The sequence below is a fragment of the Amblyraja radiata genome, unplaced genomic scaffold, assembly GCF_010909765.2.
Source record: "Amblyraja radiata isolate CabotCenter1 unplaced genomic scaffold, sAmbRad1.1.pri scaffold_631_ctg1, whole genome shotgun sequence".
Taxonomy (NCBI): domain Eukaryota; kingdom Metazoa; phylum Chordata; class Chondrichthyes; order Rajiformes; family Rajidae; genus Amblyraja; species Amblyraja radiata.
In genome coordinates this window covers 1,377-17,500 of record NW_022630663.1, presented here as the reverse complement: position 1 = coordinate 17,500, position 16,124 = coordinate 1,377, and the positions used below count along the sequence as shown (strand labels likewise).

Sequence of the window (16,124 nt, the reverse complement as noted above, 5' to 3'; positions counted from 1 at the left end):
CACTGAGCAAGCAGGCAAGCCGACAAAAAACACATCCGTTCGCTGAAAATCAATTAAAAATATGCCAAGGAATTGGTGAAAACAAACACAGAAAGCGAGCAAGCCGACAATAAAAAAAAACAAGGTTCGCTGAAATGCAATTTTAAAAATGCCAAGCAATTGGAGAAAAAAACTGCGAGCAAGCAAGCAAGCCGACAAAAAAACAGATCCCTTCGCTGAAAAGCAATTTAAAAAATGTCTAGCAATTGGGGAAAGAAACACTGAGCCATCAAGCAAGCCGACAACAAACACATCCGTTCGCTGAAAAGCAATTTTAAAAATGCTAAACAATTGCGGAATACAAAACACTGAGCAAGCCAATTAAAAAACCCCCAAAGAATTGCGGAAATAAAACACCGAGCAAGCAAGCATGTCGACAAAATACACATCAGTCGGTGAAATGCCATTATAAAAATGGCAAACAATTGCGGAAAGAAAACGATGAGCAAGCAGGCAAGCCGACAAAAAACACATCCGTTCGCTGAAAAGCAAGTTTTAGAATGCCAAGCAATTGCGGAAAAAACACTGAGCAAGAGGGAAGCGGACAAAAACACATCCGTTCGCTGAAAACCACATGGAGGGGACTCACCGTGGAGTAGACGTGCTTCGCAACTCGGACAGCCGTGACCCTCTCGCTTCCTGGGTCTGGCAGAGACTGAGTGAGGCAGGGAACTTCCGCGTATCGTAGTCCCTCCCCCTCGGAAAAAAAACAACGGGCAAGCAAGCAAGCAAGCCGACAAAAAACAGATCCCTTTGCAGAAAATCAATACAAAAAATTTCAAGCAATTGGGGAATAAACACTGAGCAAACAAGCAACCCGACAAAAAACACATCTGTTCGCTGAAAAGCAATGTAAAAAATGCCAAGCAATTGGAAAAAAAAAAGCACTGACCAAGCAAGCAAGCTGACAGAAAACACAGCCGTTCGGTGTAAAGCAATTTAAAAAAATGCCAAGCAATTGGGGAAAAATCACTGAGCAAGCAAGCAAGCCGACAAAAAACACATCCGTTCGCTGAAAAGCAATTTAAAAAATGCCAAGCAATTGCGGGGGAAAAAACACACTAAGTATTTTTTTTAAACATTAGTATATCTCTCATTTTTCATCGATGGGAACAATCCTCTTGCCCCGGAAGGCGAAGACCGTCTCTGTGCGATTTGGCCAAAATTGATGGCCGTAGATTTCGGTGTTCTCTCGGAAATCGCGCCACTGAGGGCTAAAAGCGGTCAAGATCAGACTTTTAGTAACATAGATATGTTTCTATAAGATCCCCCACATCATTCCAAACTACCGTGAACACAAGCCCCGCCTTTTCAATCTTTTCTCATATGACAGTCCCGCCATCCCAGGGATCAGTCCCGTGTATGTACGATGCACTGCCTCAATCACAATGATCTCCTTCCTCAAAGTAGGAAACCCTGTATGACTAAACACGTCGCTGTGTGAGGACTGAATAATACTGCAACCGAAACTCTAATAGCGCATACAGGGAGTACAGATGGTTCAAACACAGTCCCCGTATCTATGGGGCGGCCAACAATCCCGTCCCGCACTCGTACGGTGCAGATCCGCATTTCCTGACTTCACTGGCGAAATAACCGGGCAGCCGTGCGGCGAGAGCACTGGTGAGCCGGGGACAAACACGGCGAGGCTGGCGAGTAGGGCACCACAAGTGGTGCTGCAGGTGTAGGCCGCGCACCCAACTGCAGGTCTGCAGCAGCAGGGCGCGAGGTGAGAGACAGTCTGGCAGCAGAGGGGTAGATCGGACGTCTGGCTTCTGGATACGAGACAGCAGGACCTGGTTCCTTCACAGGAAGGAGATGTTGGCGTTTGCGTCTGTACATCCCTCCGTCTGCACTCACCAGGTTCTTTTGCGGCTCTTTTGCGGAACTGTGGATGTGACCCAAACGGCCCTAGAATGGGTATAGAGTAATGAGGAAGGGTTAGTAAACAGTCTTGTTGTGCGTGGCCCCTTGGGCAACAGTGACCATAATATGTTTGAGTTCTTCATTATGATGGAGAGTGACATAATTAATTCAGAAACAACGGTTCGGAACTTAAAGAAAGGTAACTTTGAGGGTATGAGACGTGAATTGGCCAAGATAGACTGGCAATTGATTCTTAAAGGGTTGACTGTGGGTTGGCAATGGAATGCATTTAAAGACTGCATGGGTGAACTACAAAAAGTGTTCATCGCAGTTTGGCAAAATAATAAATCAGGGAAGATAGTGCATCCATGGATATCAAGGGAAACAGGGATAGTATCGAAACAAAGGATGAAGCATACAAATTAGCCAGAAAACGTAGCCTAACTGAGGACCGGGAGAAATTCAGAGTCCAGCAGAGCAGGACAACGGGATTAATTAGGAAAGGGAAAATAGATTATGAAAGAAAAATGGCAGGGAACATAAAAACAGACTGCAAACGTTTTTATAGATATGTGAAGAGAAAAAGATTAGTTAAAACAAATGTAGGTCCCTTGCAGTCAGAAACATGTGAATTGATCATGGGGAATAATGGCATGGCAGACCAATTGAGTAACTACTTTGGTTCTGTCTTCACTAAGGAAGACATAAATAATCTGCCGGAAATAGCAGGGGACCGGGGGTTAAATGAGATGGAACTGAGTGAAATCCAGGTTAACCGGGAAGGGGGTGTTAGGTAAATTGAAGGATAATGGCCGATTAATCCCCAGGGCCAGGTAGGCTGCAGCCCATAGTACTTAAGGAAGTAGCCCCAGAAATAGTGGATGCGTTAGTAATAATTTTTCAAAGCTCTTTACATTCTGGAGTAGTTCCTGCGGATTGGAGGGTAGCTAATGTAACCCCACCTTTTAAAAAGGGAGGGAGAGAGGAAAACGGGGTTACAGGACCAGTTAATCTAACATCGGTATTGGGGAAACTGCTAGAGGCGGTTATTAATGATGGAGTAGCATCACATTTGTAAAGTGGTGAAATAATTGGACAAAGTCAGCATGGATTTATCTTATAGAATTTTTTCGAGGATGTAACTAGTATAGTGGATAAGGGAGAAGAAGCAGTGTTATATCTGGACCTCCAGAAGGCTTTCGATAAGGTCCCACATAAGAGTTTAGTATGCAAACTTAAAACACACAGTATTGGGGGTTAAGTATTGATGTGGATAGAGAACTGGCTGGCATACAGGAAGCAAAGAGTAGGAGTGAACGGATCCTTTTCAGAATGGCTGGCAGTGACTAGTGGGATACCGGAAGGCTCGATGCGGGGACCCTAGCTATTTACAAAATATATGAACGAGGGAATTGAATGCAACATCTGCAGGTTTGCGGATGACACGAAGCTGATGGGCAGTGTTATCTGTGAGGATAATTCTATGTGCTGCAAGGTGACTTGGATAGTTGGGTGAGTGGGCAAATGCATGGCAGATGCAGTATAATGTGGATAAATGTGAGATTATCCATTTTGGTGGCAAAAACAGGAAATTATGCTATTATCCGAACGGTGGCACGTGAGGAAAATGGGGGATGCAACGAGTCATTGAAAGTAGGCGTGCTGGTGCAGTGAAGAAAGCGAATGGTATGTTCGTATTCATAGCAAATGGATATGATTATAGGAGCAGGGAGGTTCTACTGCAGTTGTACTCTTGAAGTGACCACCCCTTGTGTAGTGCGTATAGTTTTGGTCTCCTAATCTGAGGAAATACATTATTGCCATGGAGGGAGTACAAATAAGGTTCACCAGACTGATTCGGGATGTCAGGACTTCATATGAAGAAAGGTGGGATAGACTCGGCTTGTACTCGCTAGAATTTAGAAGATTGAGGGGGCGAACTTATAGAAACTTACAAATTTCTTAAGGGGTTGGGCAGGCTAGAGCAGGAAGATTGTTCCCGATATTGGGGAAGTTCCAGAACAAAGGGTCACAGTTTAAGGATAAGGTGGATGTCTTTTAGGACCGAGATGAGAAAAACATATTTCAAACAGATAGTGGTTAATCTCTGGAAATCTCTGCCACAGAAGGTAGTTGAGGCCAGTTCATTGGTATATGTAAGAGGGAGTTGGATGTGTTCCTTGTGGCTAAGGGGCTCAGGGGGTATGGAGAGAAGGCAGGTACGGGATACTGAGTTGGATGATCAGCCATGATTAAAGAACATAGACACATTGAAAATAGGTGCAGGAGTATGCCTTTCTGGCCTTCGAGCCTGCAACGCCATTCAATATGATCATGGTTCTCTCCATACCCCCTTGCTCCCTTTAGCCACAAGGGCCACATCTTACTTCAACTTAAATATATCCAATGAACTGGCTCACTTACCTTCTGTGGCAGAGAATTCCACAGATTTACCACTCTCTGTGTCAAAATGATTTTCTCATCTCTGTCCAAAAATACTTCCCTTATCCTTAAACTGTGACCTCTTGTTATGGACTTCCCCTACATCGAGAATACATTTCCTGCATCTAGCTGTCCAACCTCTTAAGAATCTGTAAGTTCCCCCCTCTATCTTCTAAAGTCTAGCGAATACAGCCGAGCCTTATCCAATACTTTTCTTCCTATGGAAGTCCTGTCATCCCAGGAATCAGTCTGGTGGACCTTTCTCTGTACTCCCACTATTGCCAAGACGATATTTCCTCATATTAGGAAACCAAAACTGTACGCAATACTCCCGCCGTGAGTTCCATCAAGACCATGTTACAACTGCAGTAGAACCGCCCTGCTCTTTAACTCAAATCCCTTTGCTTGAATGCCAACATGCTATTCGCTTTCTTTAATGCCAGTTGCACCTGCATGCATACTTTCAATGATTGGTGTGTACCATGACACCAAGAGTCACAATTGCATCTCCCTTTTTCCTAATCGGCCCCATTCCCCGATACAGTCTACTTTTCTGTTTTGCCACAACGTGGATAACCTCACATTTATCCACATATCCCACTGCCATTGCCATGCATTTGCCCACTCACCCAACCTGCGCACTTGGTGCCACTTTCAGCCTCCTAGCATGCTCCACACAGCTAACACTGCCACCAGCTTCCTGTCATCCGCAAATTTGGAGATGTGGCATTCAATTCCCTCATCCAGATCATTAATCTATATTACCAAATCTCTGATCTTGACCGCTTTTGGCCCACTGTGCTGCGATTTCCGACAAAACGGCCGCCACCTAGGCCGTCAATTTTTGGCCACCTCACTCAGAGCCCCCCTCAGCCTTAAGGGTGCGGAGGATTTTTCCCATCGATGATAAGTCAGAGAGATTTAATGTTTTTAAAAATTCACCATTCTCCCTGCTGCCCCTGCTGGAGGAAAGGGGAGGGACTATAAAACCAGGAAGTGGTGTGCCTCACTCAATCTCTGCAAGATGGATGACGTCAAGGGTCACATCTCTCGGAGTTCTGAATAACACTGAACAAATGTCTACACAACTGTGAGTACCCTTAATGTGGTTTGAAAATGAAATATGGGTTGTTTGAAGTAAAAGGTTACTGCCCGCAAATGGATGTTTGGGTGCTTTGGCTTGAAGTTGAAAGGCACTACTTACTGCAAATGGTGGATTGGGTGCTTTGACGCAGTAGAAATACACTACTTACTGCAAATGGTGGCAATGAAGTTGAAAGGCACTTCTTACTGCAAAAGGTGGCTTCGGGTTTTGGCTTGAAGTTGAAGGCACTACTTACTGTAAATGTTGGCTTGGGTGTTTTGGCTTGAAGTTTAAAGCACTACTTACTGCAAATGGTGGCGGGTGCTTTGGCTTGAAGTTGAAAGGCACTAACTGCAAATGGTGGCGGGTGATTTGGTTTGAAGTTGAAAGGCACCTTACTGCAAATGGTGGCTTGGGTGCTTTGGCTTGAAGTTGAAAGGCACGACTTACTGCAAATGGTGGCTTGGGTACTTTGGCTTGAAGTTGAAAGGCACTACTTACTGCTAATGGTGGCTTGGGTGCTTTGACTTGAAGTTGAAAGGCACTACTTACTGCAAATGGTGGCTTGGGTGCTTTGGCTGGTTGTATGGCACTACATACTGCAAATGATGGCGGGTGATTTGTCTTGGTTGAAAGGCAACTCTTACTCCAAATGGTCGATTCGATGCTTTGGCTTGAAGTTGAAAGGCACTACTTACTGCAACGGTGGCAAAAACGTTGAAAGGCAATACTTACTGCAAATGGTGGCTTGGGTGCTTTGGCATGAAGTTGAAATGCACTATTTACTGCAAATGGTGGCTTGGGAGCTTTGGTTTAAAGGTTGAAAGGCCACTACTTACTGCAAATGGTGGCTTGGGAGCTTTGGCCTGAAGTTGAAAGGCGCTACTTACTGCAAATGGTGGCTTGGGAGCTTTGGGCCTGAAGTTGAAAGGCACTTCTTACTGCAAATGGTGGCTTGGGTGTTTTTGCTTGAAGTTGAAAGGCACTGCTTACTGCACATGGTGGCGGGTGCTTTGTTTGAAGTTGAAAGGCAATACTTACTGCAAATGGTGGCGGGTGCTTTGGTTTGAAGTTGAAAGGCACTTCTTACTGCAAATGATGGCGGGTGATTAGCTTGAAGTTGAAAGGCACTTCTTACTGCAAATGGTGGCGGGTGCTTTGGCTTGAGTTGAAATACACTACTTACTGCAATGGTGAATAACGTTGAAAGGCATACTTACTGAAAATGGTGGCTTCGGTGCTTTGGCTTGAAGTTAAAAGGCACTACTTACTGCAAATTATGGCTTGGGTGATTTGGCTGAAGTAAAAGGCACTTTTACGCAAATGGTGGGAGCTTGGCTTGAAGGTGAGGCGCTACTTGCAACGGTGGCGAATTGAAAGCACTACTTACTGCAAATGGTGGCTGGGTGCTTTGGCTTGAAGAATGCACTATTTACTGCAAAGGCTTGGGATGCTTAAAGTTGAAAGGCACTACTTACTGCAAATGGTGGCTGGGAGCTGTGGCTGAAGTTGAAAGGCACTTCTTACTGCAAATGGTGGCTTGGGTGTTTGCTTGAAGTGAAAGGCACTACTTACTGCAAATGGTGGCTGGTGCTTCGTGAGTGGGCACTACTTGCAAGCTTGGCTTGGGTGCGTTGAAATGAAAGGCACTACTTACTGCAAATGGTAGGGTGCTTTGTTTGAAGTTGAAAGGCACTACTTACTGAATGATGGCGGGTGATTTAGCTTGAAGTTGAAAAGGCACTTGACTTTGCAAAACTTGGTTCAAATGGCTTCTGCTTTGGCTTGAAGTTGAGTTTAATTACTAACTACTTACTGCAAGGTGGCTGGAGGGGGCTTTTCTTGACTTGAAAGGCACTACTTACTGCAAATGGTGCTGTTGGGGTTATTGTATTGAAGTTGAAATCACTTACTTGCTGGTTGCTTACTTTGAATAAGCAATGAGGTTTTTAAGTAAATGCAAGTGCGTGATTACTTGATTTGAAAGGTTTAGTGACGATAAGCAAACTGCAATTCTTACTGCAAATGGTGGCGGGTGCTTTGGCTTGAAGTTGAAATACAACTACTTACTGCAAATGGTGGCATAAAGTTTGAAAGGCAATACTTACTGCAAATGGAGGCTTCGGTGCTTGGCTTGAAGTTAAAAGGCACTACTTACTGCAAACGATGGCTGGGTGATTTGGCTTGAAGTTAAAAGGCACTTCTTACTGCAAATGGTGGATTGGGGCTTTGGCTTGAAGTTGAAAGGCGCTACTTACTGCAAATGGTGGCTTGGGGGCTTTGGCTTGAAGTTTAAAACATCACCATTCTCTCTGCTGCACCTGCTGCAGGGAGGGGGAGGGACTTTAAACCCAGGAAGTGGTGTGCCTTACTCAGTCTCTGCAAGTTGGATGAAGCCAAGGGTCACGTCTCTCTGAGCTCTGAATAAACACTGAACAATATCTACATAACTGTGAGTACCCTTAACGTGGTTGAAAATGAAAAATATGGTTTGTTTGAAGTAAAAAGGCACTGCCTGCAAATGATTGTTTGGGTGCTGTGGCTTGAAGTTGAAAGGCACTATTTACCTCGCGAATGGTGGCTTGGGAGCTTTGGCTTGAAGTTGAAAGGCACGATTTACTGCAAATGGTGGCTTGGGTGGCTGGTTGAAGTTGAAAGTCACTACTTACTGCAAATGGTGGCTTGGGAACTTTGGCTTGAGGTTAAAAGGCACTACATGCTGCAAATGGTGGCGTGGGTGCTTGGCTTGAAGTGAAAGGCACTACTTACTGCAAATGGTGGCGGGTGATTTAGCTTGAAGTTGAAAGGCACTTCTTACTGCAAATGGTGGCGGGTGCTTTGGCTTGAAGTTGAAATACACTACTTACTGCAAATGGTGGCATAAAGTTGAAAGGCAATACTTAATTGCAAATGGGGCTTCGGTGCTTTGGCTTGAAGTTGAAAGGCATAACTTACTGCAAATGATGGGTTGGGTGATTTGGCTTGAAGTTGAAAGGCACTTCCTATGCAAATTGTGGATTGGGTGCTTTGGCTTGAAGTGAAATGGCGCTATCTACTGCAAATGGTGGCATTGGATTTGAACAGGCACTACTTACTGCAAATTGGTAACTTGGGTGCTTTTGGCTTGAAGTTGAAATGCACTATTTACTGCAAATGGTGGCTTGCGGAGCTTTGATTTAAAGTTGAAAGGCACTACTTACTGCAAAGTGGTGGCTTGGGAGCTTTGGCTTGAAGTTTAAAACATCACCATTCTCTCTGCTGCACCTGCTGCAGGGAGGGGGAGGGACTTTAAACCAGGAAGTGGTTGTGCCTCACTCAGTCTCTGCAAGTTGGATGAAGCCAAGGGTCACGTCTCTCTGAGCTCTGAATAACACTGAACAATATCTACATAACTGTGAGTCCCCTTAACGTGGTTTGAAAATGAAAATATGGTTTGTTTGAAGTAAAAAGGCACTGCTGCAAATGAATGTTTGGTGCTTTGGCTTGAATGTTGAAAGGCACTATTACTCGCGAATGGTGGCTTGGGTGACTGGTTTGAAGTTGAAAGTCATTACTTACTGCAAATGGTGGCTTGGGTACTTTGGCTTGAGGTTAAAAGGCACTACATGCTGCAAAATGGTGGCGTGGGTGCTTTGGTTTGAAGTTGAAAGGCACTACTTACTGCAAATGGTGGCGGGGGTGATTTAGCTTGAAGTTGAAAGGCACCTCTTCTGCAAATGGTGGCGGGGTGGTGCTGGTTGCTTGAAGTTGAAATACACTACTTACTGCAAATGGTGGCATAAAGTTGAAAGGCAATACTTACTGCAAATGGTGGCTTCGGTGCTTTGGCTTGAAGTTAAAAGGCGCTACTTACTGCAAATGATGGCTTGGGTGATTTGGCGTGAAATTCAAAGGCACTTCTTACTGCAATGGTGGATTGGGTGCTTTGGCTTGAAGTTGAAAGGCGCTACTTACTGCAAATGGTGGCATGATTTGAAGGCACTACTACTACGCAAATGGTGGCTTGGGTGCTTTGGCTTGAAGTTGAAATGCACTATTTACTGCAAATGGTTGCTTGGGAGCTTGATTTAAAGTTGAAAGGCACTACTTACTGCAAATGGTGGCTTGGAGCTTTGGCTTGAAGTTAAACACATCACCATTCTCTCTGCTGCACCTGCTGAGGGAGGGGGGAGGGACTTTAAACCAGGAAGTGGTGTGCCTCACTCAGTCTCTGCAAGTTGGATGAAGCCAAGGGTCACGTCTCTCTGAGCTCTGAATAATACTGAATCAATATCTACATAACTGTGAGTGCCCTTAACGTGGTTTGAAAATGAAAATATGGTTTATTTGATGTAAAAAGGCACTGCCGCAAATGATTGTTTGGGTGCTTTGGCTTGAAGTTGAAAGGCACTATTACTCGCGGAATGGTGGCTTGGGAGCTTTGGCTTGAAGTTGAAGGCACTATTTACTGCAAACGGTGGCTTGGGTGTCTGGTTTGAAGTTGAAATTCACTACTTACTGCAAATGGTGGCTTGGGAACTTTGGCTTGAGGTAAAAGGCACTACATGCTGCAAATGGTGGCGTGGGTGCTTTGGCTTGAAGTTGAAAGGCAATACTTACTGCAAATGGTGGCGGGTGATTTAGCTTGACGTGAAAGGCACTTCTTACTGCAAATGGTGGCGGGTGCTTTGGCTTGAAGTTGAAACTACACTACTTACTGCAAATGGTGGCATAAAGTGAAAGGCAATACTTACTGCAAATGGTGGCTTCGGTGCATTTGGCTTGAAGTTGAAAGGACTAACTTACTGCAAATGATGGGTTGGGTGATTTGGCTTGAAGTTGAAAGGCACTTCTTACTGCAAATGGTGGATTGGGTGCTTTGGCTTGAAGTTGAAAGGCTGCATACTTACTGCAAATAGGTGGCCATGGATTTGAAAGGCACTACTTACTGCAAATGGTAACTGCTTGGGTGCTTTGGCTTTGAAGTTGAAATGCACTATTTACTGCAAATGGTGGCTTGGGCTTGATTTAAAGTTGCAAGGCACTACTTACTGCAAATGGTGGTTTGGGAGCTTTGGCTTGAAGTTTTAAAACATCACCATTCTCTCTGCTGCACCTGCTGGAGGGAGGGGGAGGGACTTTAAAACCAGAAGTGGTGTGCCTCACTCAGTCTCTGCAAGTTGGATGAAGCCAAGGGTCACGTCTCTCTGAGCTCTGAATACACTGAACAATATCTACATAACTTTGAGTACCCTTAACGTGGTTTGAAAATGAAAATATGGTTAGTTGAAGTAAAAAGGCACTGCCTGCAAATGATTGTTTGGGTGCTTTGGCTTGAAGTTGAAAAGGCACGATTTACTCGCGGATGGTGGCTTGGGAGCTTTGGCTTGAAGTTGAAAGGCACTATTTACTGCAAATGGTGGCTTGGGTGTCTGGTTTGAAGTTGAAAGTCACTACTTACTGCAAATGGTGGCTTGGGAACTTTGGCTTGAGGTTAAAAGGCACTACATGCTGCAAATGGTGGCGTGGGTGCTTTGGCTTGAAGTTGAAAGGCACTACTTACTGCAAATGGTGGCGGGTGATTTAGCTTGAAGTTGAAAGGCACTTCTTACTGCAAATGGTGGCGGGTGCTTTGGCTTGAAGCTGAAATACACTACTTACTGCAAATGGTGGCATAAAGTTGAAAGGCAATACTTACTGCAAATGGTGGCTTCGGTGCTTTGGCTTGAAGTTCAAAGGCATAACTTACTGCAAATGATGGGTTGGGTGATTTGGCTTGAAGTTGAAAGGCACATCTTACTGCAAATGGTGGATTGGGTGCTTTGGCTTGAAGTTGAAAGGCGCTACTTACTGCAAATGGTGGCATGAATTTGAAATGCACTACTTACTGCAAATGTTAACTTGGGTGCTTTGGCTTTAAGTTGAAATGCATTATTTACTGCAAATGGTGGCTTGGGAGCTTTGATTTAAAGTTGAAAGGCACTACTTACTGCAAATGGTGGCTTGGGAGCTTTGGCTTGAAGTTTAAAACATCACCATTCTCTCTGCTGCACCTGCTGCAGGGAGGGGGAGGGACTTTAAAACCAGGAAGTGGTGTGCCTCACTCAGTCTCTGCAAGTTGGATGAAGCCAAGGGTCCACGTCTCTGAGCTCTGAATAACACTGAACATATCTACATAACTGTGAGTACCCTTAACGTGGTTTGAAAATGAAAATATGGTTTGTTTGAAAGTTAAAAAGAGCCTGCCTGCAAATGATTGTTTGGGTGCTTTGGCTTGATGTTGAAAGGCACTATTACTCGCGATGGTGGATTGGGAGCTTTGGCTTGAAGTTGAAATGCAGCTAGTTACTCAAATGGTGGCTTGGGTGACTGGTTTGAAGTTGAAAGTCACTACTTACTGCAAATGGTGGCTTGGGTACTTTGGCTTGAGGTTAAAAGGCACTACATAGCTGCAAATGGTGGCGTGGGTGCTTTGGTTTGAAGTTGAAAGGCACTACTTACTGCAATGGTGGCGGGTGATTAGCTTGAAGTTGAAAGGCACTTCTTACTGCAAATGGTGGCGAATGTCAGAACTGAACGAGGAGGAGGACACAAATGCAGGCTCAGACACAGGGCAGATCAGTCTTCGGCGTTTAATCGGTCCAAGTCAGTACACAGGTAGGCAAACAGAGGCAACAGTACCATATAGGAGCAGGCAAGAAACAGTGGTCGAAAATACAGGCAAAGGTCGAGATCACAAGGTCACAAGATTTCGAGCAGGAACGAGGTGTACCAAGTAGCATACACAACGAACTGGCAATGGGAACTAAAACACAAAAGGCTTAAATACAGACTAGCAGGGGATAACGAGACACAGGTGAAACACATCAGGGCGTGGCCAACAGACTAGCAGGGGATAACGAGACACAGGTGAAACACATCAGGGCGTGGCCAACAATCACATGAGGGTAAACGACCTGACAGGAAATGGGACCTGAAACAAGAGGAGATGAGACACCAAAATAAAACAAGAATGCAAACTCTAATACTAAAAACCAATAAGAAACAGAAACTAGATCAAACGCGAGAGACCTGACAGTACCCCCCCCCCCTCCACGGCCGGCTCCTGACGGCCCAGGATCTTCAGGATGTTGGCGCCGATAGTCCTGTTAAGTTCCGGGTCGCATATGTTGCGAGCTGGCACCCAAGACCGCTCCTCAGGTCCATACCCTCCCAATCCACAAGATACTGACACCACGACCACGCCGCGCATCCCAGCAACCGGCTGGACCGTAAACACTGGACCCCCATCAAGGAACCGGGGGGGCAGAGGGGGTGTGGAGGGCAGGGACCAGAGGACTCTCCTTAAATGGCTTCAGACGGGAGACATGGAAAGTAGGGTGGAACCTCATGGCACGGGGGAGTTTGAGACGAACCGCCACAGGATTGATGACCTTCGATATGGGGAAAGGACCAACAAAACGAGGAGCCAGCTTCCGGGATCCACCCTCAGCGGTAAGTCTCGAGTGGAGAGCCACACCCTTTGACCAGGCGAGTATACTGGAGCCGCGTTCTTCCACGGTCAGCATCCTCTTGTAACGCGCAGAACTGCGCAACAGCATCTGACGAGCCCCATTCCAAACCTTGCGACAGCGACGGACGAGAGCCTGAGCGGAGGGCACATGGACTCCTTCTCCCCAGCAGGGAACAATGGCGGTTGATAACCATAGGCACACTGGAATGTGGAGAGAGACAGAGGATGAGCAAGGAAAGTGTGTTGTGTGCATACTCCACCCAAATAAGGTGTTTGCTCCAAGTTGAAGGGTTCTGTGCCACCAAGCACCGCAGTCCTGTCTCCAATTCCTGGTTAAGGCGTTCAGTCTGTCCATTGGATTCCGGGTGATAACCAGATGTAAGGCTGACCGTGGCGTCCAACAGAGAACAAAACTCCTTCCAAAACCTGGACACGAACTGAGGCCCCGGTCAGACACAATGTCTCTGGGAAATCCATGAATGCGAAAAACATGAGAAGCATTACCTCTGCCGTCTTCTTGGCGGAGGAAGCTTGTGCAACGCAATGAAATGGACCATTTAGAAAATCTGTCACTACAGTCATGATTGAGGTGTTTACCTTCAGAAGAGGGCAAGCCCGTGACAAAGCCATGGAGATGTCTGACCAGGGGCGTGAGAGGACAGGCAGCGGATTCAGGAGGCCAAAGGCGGCCCGACGGGAGGTCTTGTTCTGAGCACAAATACTGCAGGCGGCGACGTACTCCTTAATCCCCCTCTCATGGAAGGCACCAAAACCGCTGTTTGGCCACAAAACAGGGTTCGGCGGACACGGGATGACAGGAGATCCGAGACGTATGAGCCCAGTGAATCCTGTGAACGAAGAGACTCGGGAACAAACAGACGATTAGAAGGACACCCTAGCGGAGACTGAACACCAGCAGTTGCCTCGGAAACTCTCTTCTGAATCTCCCAAGTAACCGCCCCAACAAAACAGGAAGCAGGCAGAATGGGGAGTTGAACCTTAGGGGATGGGTCAGGATCAAACTGCTGGAGAGAGCATCAGGTTTGCCATTCTTGGCACCAGGGCGGTAAGACAGTACAAAATCAAATCGATTAAAGAAGAGAGCCCACCTTGCTTGGCGCGAGTTGAGGCGTTTGGCTGACTTGATGTATTCCAGGTTTTTGTGGTCTGTTCAAACTAGAAACGGCTGCTTGGTACCTCCAACCAATGTCTCCATTCCTCCAAGGCTGTTTTAACCGCTAACAGTTCACGGCTACCCACATCGTAATTTCTCTCAGCAGGAGAAAGCTTCTTAGAGAGGAAAGCGCAGGATGAATCGACCATCTGTGGGGGGATTTCTGTGAGAGTACGGCCCCGATGCCCACACCGAGGCGTCCACCTCAACCACGAACTGGAGTGACGGGTCAGGGGTGAACCAGGATGGGGGCTGAGGAGAAGCTCCTCTTGAGTCTCAGAAATGCAGTTTCTGCTTGAGAGGACCAAGAGAAAGGCACGTGGGGTGAGGGTAAGAGCATGGAGTGGTGCAGCAGTGACACTAAAGTTCCGGATAATAAACTTCCTATAAAAATTAGCAAACCAAGGAACCCCTGAAGTCGCTTACGACTGGAGGGTGTAGGCCAGGTGGCCACAGCACTGACCTTGCTCGGGTCCATCTGTATCCAGCAGGTGAACAAATAACCATATAATTAACCATATAACAATTACAGCACGGAAACAGGCCATCTCGACCCCTCTAGTCCGTGCCGAACACATAATCTCCCCTAGTCCCATATACCTGCGCTCAGACCATAACCCTCCATTCCTTTCCCATCCATATAACTATCCAATTTATTTTTAAATGATAAAACGAACCTGCCTCCACCACCTTCACTGGAAGCTCATTCCACACAGCTACCACTCTCTGAGTAAAGAAGTTCCCCCTCATGTTACCCCTAAACTTCAGTCCCTTAATTCTCAAGTCATGTCCCCTTGTTTGAATCTTCCCTACTCTCAGTGGGAAAAGCTTTTCCACGTCAACTCTGTCTATCCCTCTCATCATTTTAAAAACCTCTATCAAGTCCCCCCTTAACCTTCTGCGCTCCAAAGAATAAAGCCCTAACTTGTTCAACCTTTCTCTGTAACTTAGTTGCTGAAACCCAGGCAACATTCTAGTAAATCTCCTCTGTACTCTCTCTATTTTGTTGACATCCTTCCTATAATTAGGCGACCAAATTGTACACCATACTCCAGAATTGGCCTCACCAATGCCTTGTACAATTTTAACATTACATCCCAACTTCTATACTCAATGCTCTGATTTATAAAGGCCAGCACACCAAAAGCTTTCTTTACCACCCTATCTACATGAGATTCCACTTTCATGGAACTGTGCACAGTTATTCCCAGATCCCTCTGTTCACCTACATTCTTCAATTCCCTACCATTTACCATGTACGTCCTATTTTGATTTGTCCTGCCAAGATGTAGCACCTCACACTTATCAGCATTAAACTCCATCTGCCATCTTTCAGCCCACTCTTCCAACTGGCATAAATCTCTCTGTAGACTTTGAAACTCTTCTTCATTACCCGCAACCCCACCTATCTTAGTATCATCTGCATACTTACTAATCCAATTTACCACACCATCGTCCAGATCATTGATGTACATGACAAACAACAGTGGACCCAACACAGATCCCTGTGGCACCCCACTCGTCACTGGCCTCCAACCTGACAAACAACCATCCACCATTACTCTCTGGCATCTCCCATTCAGCCACTGTTGAATCCATCTTGCTACTCCACCATTAATACCCAACCATTGAACCTTCTTAACCAACCTTCCATGAGGAACCTTGTCAAAGGCCTTACTGAAGTCCATATACACAACATCCACTGCTTTACCCTCATCAATTTCCCGAGTAACATCTTCAAAAAATTCAAGAAGATTAGTTAAACATGACCTTCCAGGCACAAATCCATGTTGACTGTTCCTAATCAGACCCTGTTTATCCAGATGCTTATATATATTATCTCTAAGTATTCTTTCCATTAATTTGCCCACCACTGACGTCAAACTAATAGGTCTATAATTGCTAGGTTTACTCTTAGACCCCTTTTTAAACAATGGAACAACATGCGCAGTACGCCAATCCTCCGGCACTATTCCCGTTTCTAATGACATTTGAAATATTTCTGCCATAGCCCCTGCTATTTCTAC

At 45.7% G+C, this 16,124-nt stretch overlaps 1 long non-coding RNA gene across 1 annotated transcript in view; it reads left to right on the top strand.

The window, feature by feature from the left end:
- Positions 1 to 15,815, top strand: part of LOC116970197 — a 22,350-nt gene extending 6,535 nt beyond the window's left edge. Inside the window, exons 2-3 of the long non-coding RNA XR_004411052.1 lie at positions 2,101 to 2,104; positions 15,781 to 15,815. This is a non-coding gene — a long non-coding RNA (uncharacterized LOC116970197). The remainder of the gene's footprint in view (positions 1 to 2,100; positions 2,105 to 15,780) is intronic.
- Positions 15,816 to 16,124: the final 309 nt, after the last annotated feature.